The sequence below is a fragment of the Macaca mulatta genome, chromosome 15 (genome assembly GCF_049350105.2).
Source record: "Macaca mulatta isolate MMU2019108-1 chromosome 15, T2T-MMU8v2.0, whole genome shotgun sequence".
Lineage (NCBI taxonomy): Eukaryota > Metazoa > Chordata > Mammalia > Primates > Cercopithecidae > Macaca > Macaca mulatta.
In genome coordinates, this window is record NC_133420.1 from 21819928 (window position 1) to 21834881 (window position 14954).

The 14954-nt window shown below is 34.6% G+C and overlaps 1 protein-coding gene across 2 annotated transcripts in view; it reads right to left on the reverse strand.

Annotated features, from left to right (window-relative positions):
- PBX3 (PBX homeobox 3) overlaps positions 1 to 14954 on the reverse strand; it is a 226731-nt gene that overhangs the window by 53321 nt on the left and 158456 nt on the right. The window lies entirely within an intron of this gene.

The following is a 14954-nucleotide window of genomic DNA, read 5'->3' on the forward strand; positions in this document are numbered from 1 at the left end:
CCCTAGAATTTTAAATATCCCCCAACCACCTCAATTTACCACAGATAGATCCTTAGAAAAAGGTAACCCTGGCTTCCTTGAATATTTTAATCATCCAAGCTTCCCAGATTTAGATAATTTAAGCATAAAATGGGAAGAAGGTAAAAAAATGGAAGGTTTTAAGAAAGAAAGAAAATAATTACAGGGATATAAAACAAACTCATCCAAAGGTGGTCATTCTGTCTCTCTGTACAGTTGGAGAAACAGAATTAAAATTCCCTTAAAATAATTCACAAACTGTAATCAAAAATTGAAAAATAAACAAGATTAGATGAGCTTTTCCATCATGTGATTTCAGAAGAGGAATACATACATTATGAGGCAATTAGCTATACTTAAATATATATATTATTAAATGAATATTGTTAAGTGATTGCTAGCAAACTATAAAATGATGATACTAAATACAGTATTAAAAATGTGCCATTGACATGGCAATACAGTTCTGGGCACAGTAGTCTCAATCTAATTTTGCTTTTAAATCAAGAACTTCCTAAGTGATGCCCAGTCAGCAACCTCTTCTGAGTACTATAGATCACAGCTGACAATTCATAAGTTTAATCAGGTCACACAGGCTTTCTGCCAAGATGTTTTCAACAACACAGAAGACAAAGTTTTAAAATAATTATCATGGTATAAAAAGCACTGGAGTCAAGACAGCTGAAAATCAGCATTTTCATTAACGTGTAACATAATCTAAAACATCCCAGCCCAATTAACCTCTGTAACTCTGCTTAAAAACAGGTTCCCTACACTAGTTACAAGTCTTCTTGGGGAAGGGGGAAAAGGAAGTTGGCACCTTGCTTGTTTGTATTTGGATTCTGTCTTTTGAGTCTGTGCCTGTTGTTGTTTATCCACAGTGGTACACACTTTGTGTCTAGTGTAACTCACATGACATAACATCTATAAGCTGCCAAGTACTCAACTGATCACCAACTCTGATTTTATATGCTAACCTAAAGCTACCATCAATTCTTTTAAGAACAGATTTCATTCCTAGATGCCCTGAATTACATCCATGGCATGACAGAGCTCTTGGTTGCCTTAACTCAGATACACAACTTTAATTTCTTCCCCAAAACACTTTAAAGCTGTCACTTTCATTTAAAATTATACTTCAGAATAATTTCAACTGGATAATAAAACTAACTCATCATCATTTAAAATTATATCTGTTGTCTATTCAGAGGCAAATAAGGTTTGAAAACTATAATATACTAAGACAATATATTCATTTAGGAGAGCAAAAAGATAACTCATAAAATGCATATCAACACACTGCTGATAATTAAAAATAGGCAAACATGTATTTGCTGTTTCTTCTATAACTAAAAAGGATTACCTAATATTGTTCTAGAACTGCCATGTATTGGTTAAGTTTGTATTGTTAATGTAAATCTTCAATTTTCCTCTCTTTTAATTCACTTTGTTAAATGTCAAAATCTCATGACCTGTACATGCTTGTAGTTCACATAGCAAGTTTTTTGTGCATTTGGCATGCAATGAGGGCTTACTGAACAATCTCTTATGCTGCACTTTGATTTCTGTTTAATTTTTTGTTCTTGTTTGAGGATTTCTTAATTTTCTCCATTTTAAACTGAATTTTTGCCCACAGTTTTGTGTGTTTGTTGATTTTTGTATTTACACAGACACTGATGCCTCTCCTGAAATGTGTTTTTTTAATCTACCTTCAAGTTTCCTCTGGGTTTCTAGATTTCCCCTTGTAGTTAAACACATTGATCTTTTCCCTATGGACATGTGGTGAAGTACTTTAATAGCAGATTAACTTCCATAGCCAAAAAGATTACACTTCCCTGCAAACGTATGGCAAACAAGAGAAACAGCTCAATGACTAATATCCAAGGAATTACACCATAAGAGAGACAGAAGGAAATTCACTAGGAAGAAATGCAAAAGGCACAAAACTAATTAGCCATCTATGATACTTTTATACATACTTAATATGTATATAAACCATCATTATCATACCAATGAGAAGCAATCCATAAGCTCAATAGCCATGGATACAAATAAAAACAATTATAAGTATACAGTGTCAACTACTGTAACGTTTTACTTATAATGAAAAATATCTTATTTCTAAAATTATCAGTAAATCAACACTAAGTGCTTGCCTCAAGAACAGGAAAATATGTTTTAATGCAATACTTTGTATTTACTTTATAAATTATGTGAATCAAATTTTATCAGAAAAATCATTTCCTGACAGAAAACTCATATTTCTTTAGATGAAAAGTACTAAAGCACTTTGCAAATAGGCAACATGAAAAAGACTATCAATAATAAAGGAATTTTCATAACTAGTCTGAAAAGTCAATCGGTTTCTTTTCTTTATTAAGCAAAGTAATGATTACGGGATCTTTAAATAGTAATACCTGGTTTCCAAAATTATTTTCAATTTGAATATTTCTATTTATTTTCTTACTGAAAAACATTTAAATTACCATTTTATTCCTCATCCTACCTACCTAGCTGCTCACTATTACTTAGTTTACTAACTTTCTAGAGTCACACTGGCTTTTAGTCATAATACCTACTCCTCTGGGCACCTATAAACATTTTAATGGGTCTAAATTTGCAAGGGTCAGAATGAATCAGACTGTGTGGTTATCAAAAGATCTTGATATCTTCAAATTGAACCATGGTAAAACAATCATTTAAAATTTGATTGTACTTGTTTTTAATCCAAAATGTATATATGATGAAACATACAGAGGTTTATAAAGGTTTACATCTAGGTTCTTTGGTCATCACAACCTTATAAAGTTTAAAAAAAAAACAAACCCTGTTTGCAGCCTACTTATAATCACAACATTCATTTCTGTATCCCTAAGATTTAGACAAATCATACAAACACAGTAAAACATTGTTTAACAATGAACTTGGCTTTGTTATAAGCCTACCATTTTTGCATATCTTTCAGCAAATCCTAATTAGCTGTCTTTCAACATGCTGTGCACCTGCCCCACAGATAATGGGAGAGAGCATCTGCATAGACGACTGCATTCGGAGGGCAATAAATAAATTACGGGTCAAAATTATTACAAAGCTTTCTCCAAATAAACGCATACCCTTCACAATTCTAAGCTGCAGATGTGAAAAGTACCTAAAGCCCACTCAAATGGTATGATTACGGGGCTGTTTGAGTTTAATAATCTGACTGTAATTCAGGCATTTTCAACAGCTCATTAAGGGTTCATTAATATATAGGCAAGCTTTTGAATTATAAATAAGCAGATTAGAAATCTGCATTGGCTAGATTGTACAGTACGAGCCTTTCTAACAGAAGAACACTGTAACACAATGAAGGCTTGACCTTAGTGAATGAGGTGCAAACAACACAGTGCACTAACTAAGCTTCATGGCTCCCTCATTTCAAGGAGCAAGCCCACTGGACCATAACTAACCTCTGTTCATTCAGCACTGAAGAGTATGGCTCCAGACCATAGCTATTTCAGATATGTTCTATACATGGTCCTGAATTAGATGCAACTAAGATCTAGCCCTACAATATTTCCATAATCAGGGAAGATAGATAATATCTACAATCATGATAAAAGTTGTCATCACATCACTTTTACTTTGTAAAGAGTACATTTTTCAGACCTGCCGAGAAACAAAAAGCTATTATGGAAACTTGAGTTGTTTGATTTTTCTCTCCTAATGAGCATACCATAAATTGAGTCCCCCAAATTATTCATAAGCTTAGGCCTATGACATCACTATAATTTTGTTTTCTAATGGACTTGTTTTTTTATTCATTCAACTACCACATCACAGTCTTAGCTCAGGGAAAAATGTTTTAGCAGAGTACCATGTAAAATAAGGCCAGATCAGATATTTTCAGCAGGCCCTGAATTCTTGACTGCCCTGAAATAAGTGACAATTTAAATATTAATATTTTTAGTTATTCTTATAATTTTTCATACCTTTTCTTTTGTGCCTGTTGTTTTAAAGTAACATGCAGGATAGTGGTCAGAAGTCACAAAGCTAATTAGTAAAAATACCTACTTTATTTTCTGTGCTTTCTTCATTTAAAAATCAAGTCAGCCACAGTTTGAGAAATGTAACCCAAACTGTAGATAAAGAAGAAAGATTAAGACAGACATGTTGCTACTTTTCTCCCCAAACATAAAAAAGGTAAAATAATTTTCTATCTGAAATCCTTAAGTAAAAATCAGTCAAAATAGGAGGCAGGAGATCTGGAAATGAAATGAAGGTCACAAGCCCCATGGTCATGAGATCTCATTTGAAACAATTACTTTTTGGTTGTGAAAACTGGGATATAATTTGGAAACAGTGGTGAAAGACACTGAAAAACCCTCAAGGCATCACTGTCTAAACTAGACTTAAGTATTGGGGGTTGGGAGGGTAAGGTTCTCAGTTAAACAGCAGGTGGACTAGAGAGAGAGGGCTAAGAAGCCAAGTCCAGGAAAGGCAGACCCTTAAGTAAGAACTGACTGAAAAAGAAAAAAAGGCCAACAGAATGATATCAACACACCCTGAGAAAGATCCGGAATAATATTTGCACCTGAATTTCACACTCTCCTCCTTAGGTCTAAAGATGAAGCTTGTAATGAAAGAAACAGTCATATTATTTTGTAGACATCAACAGAAAACAACTGTAAAATAACTAATTTTTAAAAGATTATGAGGAAACGGCAGGTGATCTAGTTGCCCATCACAACCCATGGCCCCAAAGCCCATCCCACTCCAGCTCCAAATCTCCTTTTAAGCCAATGTTAGTGTCTAATCCACTGAATATGGCAGTCATATTACAAGCTAATGTCACTTTCACTCCTATTTAAGGTGACTGTGTGGTGTGTGCACGTTTTTCATGTCAGGTATATTAAATATAACATGGCAATGCACTGCACATTTCCACGCCAACCTAGTTGTCACTTTCGCTTGACTCATTCTCTATTGAGGAAAAATGCAGCACTGGGAATTTACAAGGCTTTTCAGTTAAATGGACATAAATCACAGGTTTCATTCAAACCGAATAATCACTGGCCATAAAGAGCTACTTGTCTCTTACCATATATTACAGTGAAGTTCCTGTGAGCAATAATGCAGCCATTCATGGCAAAGAAAAACAGAGCGAGACATTAAGAACTGACATGTAATCCTGTTAGGGCCCTGACGTGGAGAGGGTGGCTGACATTTTTATCATATATGTCCATTTCTATTTGGAAAATCAGAGGAATAAAAATGATTACTTCACTGCCCAAATCTACCTTCCTAAAACAGCCCACTGAGATTTGTTTACATGCTGTGAAACTGCTTACTAGAAATTCATAAATCTAAGATTTTGAAGCATTTCCCCTGATGGTTAAATTGAAGATATGACTAGAAAGATTCCCCATAATGCTTCTCCACACCTCCATTTCCTTCACTTTCAACACATAAACTGTCAATCCATCGCTTTATTACATTTCACCTTCATTATAAAGCTGTTGGCAGAATGCCTATTTCTAACATACAGCACTGATAACTTTTCTCCAAGCACTTGCTGCAAAACCTTCTCACTCAAGAAGGCAGGCAACTAATGACCTTTATTAGGGGTTCGATGGAAAGCAGCTAGATGCTATAATGACATTATTAGTATCTTGGTCTGTACAGGTACTAGACTCCTGGGCAGAACCTAGTTATTTTCTTGCAGTCCCACAGATGTACTTTAAATGAGAAGAGGAAAACCATTTAAAGGCATTTCTTGAATCACCAGTGTTTTTCTATGACAGTGTAATTCCCTAGGCTATGACTCTGACGTTTCTTCATGTTCCTAGCAATGCAAATGGCAACATAGAAAACACTTATGGATCACTTCTTCTCCCTGCTACACAGCCAACCCCAGCAGTATCACAAGTTCAGATGATTTATTTTACCAGAAATAGTAGAATACTTCACGCAGAAGAGCCAAGCCTGAAATAATGATTCAAGCTAAACATTTGCTATTTGGAGCCATCAAAAAAGTATTGATTATACTTACTGTATTTACCCAGTAATTCATTTATTTGAAAACATTTATTACATTTCTTGCTACTACAAGAAGGTGTGTTCATTCTGTGGGAAAGGACTTCTTTAAAATCCTTCAGTTTCACTATAGTTTCTCTTTGCCCTTCAAGCCTATTTTAGCCAACTGTTTACAGAAAAATCTGAAAGTACTGTTGGCTGGCAAAGGCAAATTTTGAAGACTTTCCACTTGCCAATTAGATCTTGCCTCAAGAGACAAGAAAAAGGAGTGAGCCTTGTCACTGTGAAGTGAAGAGCAGCCAAGATGAAGGAGCAGATGGACTGTGCAATAAAAATGCAGAAAGAAGAGTTACATTTTTAAGGCACTTTTTTGTTAAATGGAGCTGCATCTTGTTGGAGCGCTTGATATATAAGCACTGTCAGCTACAGAAGAAGAGAACAGGGCTAGGGCAAGATATGAAGTATGCTATGCTTGCATGAGACAGTGAAAAAAGGATGAAGGAAAAAACGGGCCATGTTTCTCACACATATTAGCACAAAGGGTTACCTGTGCTCTGCTCCTAAAGGAAATTATTACAAGTGGTGGGAAAAAAGGAAACGGCCATTTTCTTTTTATCCAAAGGAATAGATGTTCAAACAAAATGCTCTATTGAATAAATTTTTAGGATTGGTAAATATGACAACTAAATTTGAAAAGAAAAAAAAAAAAACCACAGCACTATTTAAAGGGAAAGCAATGAGTTTCAGAATCTAAGTCGGGGGAAAGAATTAAAATCCTGGCTTTAATCCCTATGGGTCTTTGTGACCCCAGCTACTTTGTCTGTTTACCAGTGACCTAATGATCTAATGTGCTGATGATATCCTTTAAATTTTACCACATGCCTGGGATCTCCTCATCAGAAAATGCTAGAGGTCTACATCTGGACTTCCATAGAAACCAATGAGTCCTCTTCTATTATTAATACTCATATTATTAAGAGTGCATCTCCAGGACTCTTCAGCATTTGTTTACACAAACCATGCAATCCTTGTGTTCCCCCATTCCCACATTCTGCTCCCTTGCCTTTTCTCCCTGAAGAATGAGATCGCCATGGCACTTCCATTTCCTGTCTTGTCAGTTAAGATCACTGCCATGCTGTGAACGGGATAACACTACACTGTGCGCCTGCTCCCTCTAACACCGAGGGCATCATGTGTGCCTCTTCACACAGCTGCTTCCCTCACTGCTCTATTTTCTGGAAGACCGATCTTCCAGACTTCAATAAGTTCCTCCCAGACCCAGTTCACAATACAAGATGTTTCTGCCAAAAAGCAAATGTTTTCTGTCTTTTTGTTTCTTACATAGGTGGCTTTAACTTTCTTACTTTCCAGCTATTAATATGATAATCTGACACTGTTAGTACTTGGAATCATTCTATTACTTAGCCTAAAAATCCTCTGTGTTCAAATTCAAACACATTGAGCATACATACTACATGCCAAGCAGCATCTGTATCCTTCACATGCTCACTCTCATTTGATTTTTAAAATAACCTTACAGGGTGGATGTCATTGGCCTCATTTGTAGACAAGAAAATCAAATTTCAAAGAGGTTAAGTAACTTTAGAGCCCAAGATCACATGGCAAGTAATGGGAAAACAAAGATTTAAACATGGGTCTCTCTTTCTCTAAGTCCAGGATTCATTCCACTACACCTCAGATACCTAGAGAAATAGGTTATAATACTGGATTTTAAATTCACTTTGCAACTATAACACAAATAAACTACAATACTGGAGTACATGGCTTTGGAGTCAGAGTAACCTAGATTCAAATTCTAACTATCACTTATTAACCATGTGACTGTAGAAGGTCCCCTGGTTCATTGTCTGTAAACAGGGATACCACCAACTGAAGAATCACTATGACGTTCAAAGACATAAAATGCCTAAAATAGTTCCTGACATATAATTGTCACTTTAAAAAATAACAGTGGTACTCACTTTAAATCATATGAATTAAATTATTTTTTAATTAAAATACTACATTTTCTAAAGTCAAATAAGTAGTTACTTCATATCATTGGTAAAAATGGAACATTCTAATCTTTTTTTTTTGAGATGGAGTCTCGCTCTGTTGCCCAGGCCGGAGTATAGTTGCACAATCTCGGCTCACTGCAACCTCCACGTCCCGGGTTCATGCCATTCTCCTGCCTCAGCCTCCCGAGTAGCTGGGACTACAGGCGCCCGCCACCACGCCCGGCTAATTTTTCATATTTTAGTAGAGACGGGGTTTCACCGTCTTAGCCAGGATGGTCTCGATCTCCTGACCTTGTGATCCGCCTGCCTTGGCCTCCCAAAGTGCTGGGATTACAGGCGTGAGTCACCGTGCCTGGCGAGAACATTATAATCTTGAAGTATAATCTGAAACATATCTGTCCTACAATCAAAATGTTTATCTAATTTCTCATAATATTCATTACATGGTCAAATCTGATCTTTTTTTAAAATTCTGGCATTTTTAGATATCAAAATTTATTTACCATAGGTTTTGTTATTATTTTGCAACACATTTTAATAGTATATAGTTTTATTGCTTTTAGCCATCTCAATTATTATGACCTAAGTTTCTGGTTCCTTCCTTTGCTCATTTGTGTTACTTTTACTCTTATAACTTCCAGAAGTAGAACGCCATTTTGATGTGTGCTGATGATGAAACACTCATCATAGTTGCTCATTATTAGTGGTCTCTGGTCACACGTTTCAAATGAGCACAGAAATGTAAAGAATAGCCATGTGTAGAAAAACACATAGAATGGTGCTGCTGATTTGTTCTGAAATAAGGACTCTTCTTCCTACAAATGTACTCATTAAGATGTTATAACTGGCTTCAGTGTTCTTGTTAAATTGGTTAAATTTTCACCAAAGCTACGCATCCTCTCAATTAGTATTTTAGAAATCTTTATTCAAATAATCCACAGCTGAAATGAATGGTATTTTTAAAAACCATACAGATAGGATGATACATATCTATAGTATCACACACATATGACACAAAATTTTTGGTCAGAAACTACCAATGGGGAGAGATTTTTATTCATAATTTTTCTCAAATGAAAATACTAGACCCCACTTGAATTTTAAAATACCATATATACTTACTTTGTACTTTAAGGTGATCAGTAAATGTCATTCATATGTCCCTCATGGGAGCAAGAACCCTGCCCCTATCACATAATTAATCTCATGCTTATCTTTGTATTCATTTCCTTTCCTGTAACCATCTTCTTTCCCTTTTCTCTAAAATTTTCAAAAGTGAATATATAAATTACAGTCACTTGACTTCATTATGAATAGCAGATACTCACTGGTTCTCTTTTTCCTCTTGCAGGAAGGAATGCCCATTTTATTGTTTTTGCAATGCCAAATTATCTTGATGCACAGGCACTGCTCACAATAGCATGCTAGTAAATACGGCATGAGGGTCATTGGCATTCTCAGTACATTCCAATGTAACAGCACAGCATAAAGTTTTATCTGTATTATTATAAAGGACACAGACTCAGTTTTATTGAAAAGGCTTTGTGAAGCACGGCATGATTATAGGAAACATGAACTTCACTAGACTTTCCACACGATTTTAAAGTGTGCTGGCTCTTTAAATACAGCATCTAATTAATGACTAAAAATGGCTTCTATATTCCTATGTAATGTTCGTCTTTATGCATCTCTCTTAAGTTTCTATTTTGCTGTAAGTACTCTAGATGTTTCAGTCAATGGTGAACTTCAAAAAGGATATTAGGGCTTCTCATGGTAGTATCATATCCATCATGCTCTTACATTAAAAACCATGCAAGTATCTAAAAAGCACAACCACCCACATGACAAGCAAAGGACAATGACAGAGGCTTCAGAGCATCTTCCTAGCAGCAAATAACACAAACAAGACTTCTATGTTAATAATGGAAAAATTTATTTACTTAGAAATATAATCAAAACAGCATATTCTTAAATACAAATTACAAAAAGGGGCGGTTTAACTAGGTAATAAAATGAAACATTCTAGTGCAAGTGTATTCACAATTTTTCACAACTGATAATTGATAAATTTTCATGGTGATGAATAAATAAAAACATAACTAAAAAAATCAATATATCTTTCATTAACCCTTTAGGTAACTAATCTACAGCAAAGAAATCAGAAGAAAAAAGATAAAAAATCCAAAGACATTTTTCACAAACATCTGACTTCTCAAAGCATAGTCCAGATCTCAAAACCACATAGATTTAATCTCCCTCTGATAAGAAATTAATGTGAGTCAAATTCACTATAAAGACATCAAAATCAAGGTGGAACTGAAAATAACGAAAATTAAATGCAGTATTCCTCATTAGAACAATTAAAAACATTTTCCCTCCAGGGATTAAAAGAACTGTTTTCCAGTTAGGAGGATGGGTATTGGTGGCATAAAGGGTGAGATGGGGTACAAACAAATGGACAGATAAACAATTAATTAGGAAAGTCAATTTAAGGAGGATGAACATTAAGATTGCTGAAAAGCACCATAACATAATCAGTTTTTTTTCCCAGTTAGAGGGCAATGTGTAAATTTACCTCTTCCCTTGTTGCTTAGTTATGAAAAGAAATGTTCATTATTCAACCCACTTCTCTGAAGAGGAAATATGCATGCACTATGATAAATATGATTATAGATTTATATTAACAATATACAGATTTCAAAATTGCCTAAAGAAACCTGATTTTGAACTGGGTGTTTTAGGTGGTAAACTATGGAAATGTCAACTTTGATTTGAGCTAACAAAAAGGAATTTAGAGGATGGATAAGCTCCAGGACCTTTGAATTAAATGAAAGACCAGAACACTCCACAGAATGTCTGCAATAACAGTCTCTACAGAAAATTATGAGGAACTACATAAATCCACCCTCTTCCTCTTCACACAGGCTCATTAAAGCTGTACTGACTCTCTGGGCAGCTATAATTCTGCTGACTGATACCCTGGAATCACCCTGTCAATACCCAGTGGTGTGCTGCCTCTCCAACTATCTCTGCCCCTAATATTCCTCTCTTTGATGGGATTTGCTGACCTTTAATCTGATGCTAGTTTACTCTCATCACTGAAGTGTAAGTCGGAGAGCAATAAAACGGCAACCTCACTGATTCAAAAGGGAGAGCTAAAGCCTGCTAACTGTGAATCTAACCTTTCATAATGGCTCGCTCTTAAAGGAGGAAGCATGAAGTGGAAGGCAGCTAAAACAAACAATGTGTAATGCTGAGCACAAGATTTATTAGAATCCCATTTTGCATGGGTATTACAAGAGGACACTAGGGCTGTAAACAAGAGATACACAAATATTTGCAAGAGAGACCAAAATCCTGGTCAGAACATCCTTCCATACCAATATAAATCTTCAACAAGAGCTGTGCTATAGGAAATCAAGCAAGGTTAGATGAATGGAAAAATCTGGGATGACTCCAGGTGGATGTAAACAACACTGGAGTAATAAAACCATCATTAAAAATAAGATGTTTTTCTCTGATGAAGTACGAGACTATAATGACTGGAAACCAAAAACGTACATTCAAAATGGGTCCTAGGGAAATCAAAGAGTATGTGAAAATTAAATGCTTCCAAATAATTTTTAGTATAATATCAAAGGTAGGTTAATAATAAGACCTCACATTTACTGAGAGCTTTCTATGCGCTAGGCACTACTCAAAGTACTTTACCTGTATTAACTAATCATCCCAACACCCCTAAGAGGTAGGTACTATTATTAAGCCCATTTTAATTATCATGAAACTGAGGTACACCACTGTTAGATCCATTGCTCATGGTCACACAGCTAGAAGGTGAAAAAGCTAGGATTGGATGCAGGACAGTCTGGCTTCATGGTCTGAACTAACTCTTTACCACCTCTTACACATATTATGTTAAAAGAATCAAAGTGTAACTGCCTTGCAGAAACACTCATTTCTATTTTATTTTTTGTATTTTTAAGAGTTGGTTTTGGGTCATTTAAAAAACATCCTCATAAGACCCTCAGCAAATTTGAGAACACTCATTCGTTAACTAACTTCTTTTGTTTAATATGAAACAATGATTTTGAAGACATAAAAATAAGAAATACCATTGTATGAATAACATCGTATTCTATAATTTTGTATTTCTCTGAATTAGTCTCTTGAGGATTATCATCAGGTGTATTTTCCAAAAATACTGACAATTAGAAAGAAGTGGGCAATCACTAATTCAAAAGTTAAAATAATAAAATTCAAATATTTGACATTTTCAAAGTGTCAAGCTATACTGATGCAAAGGACAACAAATATATAATGCCATGTTCTCACAAACAGCAACAAATTCTGGCCTCTGTTGTAAATGATTTGAAATTGTCATTGAGTTTTTTGTTTTTATGTCTGGTCTCTTCAGATTTCAACTATTTGGCCAACTAAACTTGAAGAGCTATAACTGAATCACATGTGTATATATAGATTAGTTTAGTATCAACTAGTAGTCCTAATCAAACAAGGCCACTTTTCACCTGCTTACACAAAGACTGAGTGTGAGTGTCTTTCATTTTAAATGAAGCTGGTAAACAAAAAAAGAAAGATCTTTCAGGCTGCAAAACACATGAATCTATATAAAATATACACTAAATGCCAGAGCGTAAACAAAGCAGAAGTTATTGCATAACAAATCTCTTTCAATCCTCTTGGGGAAAACAGAGTCTGACAGTATTGGGTTCTAACAGGTGCAGATAGCAGAAGAATTACTTATTCATTCTACCAGAAAGAAAAAGAATAATAAAAAGCATAATTTAATTTATAATTTATGTTTACAAGTGTTATTTTTAAGAGTTACAGTCTGCTTTGCAGATTACTTGGTCTAGTTCAAGTTGACATGCTGCATCATAGAACAAGCCTGAAGGGTCTTCACAACATGTACAGTAATTAACACGTCATTAACACATTAACTAATATACATTCAACATCATCAATGTTAATAGCATAATAATTAACTTATTGTACATAGCACATAGCACCCCCTGGCACTTTTCAAAATAAATTTGGAAGTGCATACTTTCAAATATTTTAAAAGGTAGCTATTCATATTGAAATATTTTCATCAATAAACATTTTTATATTTGTATTGCACGTGTTTTAAATGAGGCATATTTAGTGATACGACAAATTAAATCTGTATCTGATTCAAGCTGTACTGGTACAAAAATACAAAGAACAAAGACAAGCCTTACTCTGTGAAAGAACTAGTAATACATTAAAAATTTAATACTTGGCAGGTCAAATCTGGATACTCTCTGCTGAAGACAACCAATATTAATGAATCAGACTACAGAGTCATTGTCTAGGATCCCAAAGGAAACAATAATGCGAGTACAACAAATTCTTCTTGCAAGAGAAATCCTGCAAAACTACTTAACAGAATAACACTGGTCAATGCTCTAATCATAAATTTGTTAAACCTTATATAATGTTTTCAAATATGCATGCAATCCAGGTCTAGCTTTAACCAAAAATTCAGTCTAATTTTATTTTTCAGTTTAGGTTCTTGGAGTAAACATCTCTGTATAAATATTTGCCTCGCTACCAGCCCCTCTGCATATAAGAAACCATCATTTCTCTTAAAAAAAAACCCACAAGTTCTGTTTTGTTTCCACAATAGGTATCTAAAAGATATGTTTTTAAAAAGCAGCTTCTTCAAGAAACAGAAGATTTGGGTTTCTCTAACAAAGAAGGTGACACAATTAAAAGAAAGGCAAAGAAAAGACAACACTGGGTGTCACGGTCTAGGCAAGGTCCTGTCAGATCAGGTAGCTACTTTTCACACTTGATCTGGAGAACTCTGAGAACTGACAAGAAAAGAATGTAGAAGGATGAGACAACTAAAATAAACACATTATAAACAGTCCACCAGGTGGATTCAAATTGATAACTACCTGGGTTGTTGTTGTTGTTGTTGTTGTTGTTGTTGTTGTTTTTTGGTAACATTCTTTGAAACTGTTACTGGAAGTAAGACCCTCTGGAAAACATGTAACTGGTTAGCTGGTTCAATTAACTACAGGACACCCACTATGTTTCAAGCCAAATTATCTTCCTTTACATTCTTTCCAGCTCAATCTCCTTTTACTTATGCTCTCAGTCAACAAACCTTTACTGAGTACCCACTATATGCACAGTACTATACTAAAACCTATACATATATAGCTGTTCAGCAGAAACTATTGATCACAACAAAGTCTCAGTAACTTCAGGCTCCATTAAGAAAGTTATTTCAGAAATACAATTTTGAAGTAGAATTGCTATATATTTTAAATCAACTAATATATTATCTACTAAGATCATTGTTGAAAAATACCTATACTCATTCAGTTTTTCATATAGCCAAGAAACTCAGATACACAGTTGAATGCTAGATAATAATCTATAAATGGCCTATAAGTAAAAAGCATTTATTTTAAAACATGAAATTTATCATTATCTTTATTCAAATCACTTTTGTTACCAGCCCCCTTTGAGCTCCCTGGCATTACTGATGGAAGCAGGTAGATATCACATCAACTTGAGATAAGAAAACTAATGGAAATATTAACTTACAAAAAGGGGTGCTAAATTAAATTTTCTTCCAGTTTTCAAATTCTATAATTCCAGGATAGTGTCAAATAACCTTTAAAAACTATATAAGCTTCTAAAAGGTATTTGAAACCATTTTTTAGAAAAGATTTGAGGATTCTCACTTGGCATCTATAATACTAACAGTTATCTTATATTTTATTAGAGAGAGAATAAATTATAATTTAATCACTGAACAACAAAGTATCTCCCTATGTTTTGGCCTATGGGATGAACCTGAAAGCAGAAGACCCCCACATTTAAGCTTTTGGTTTCCAGGTATTACAC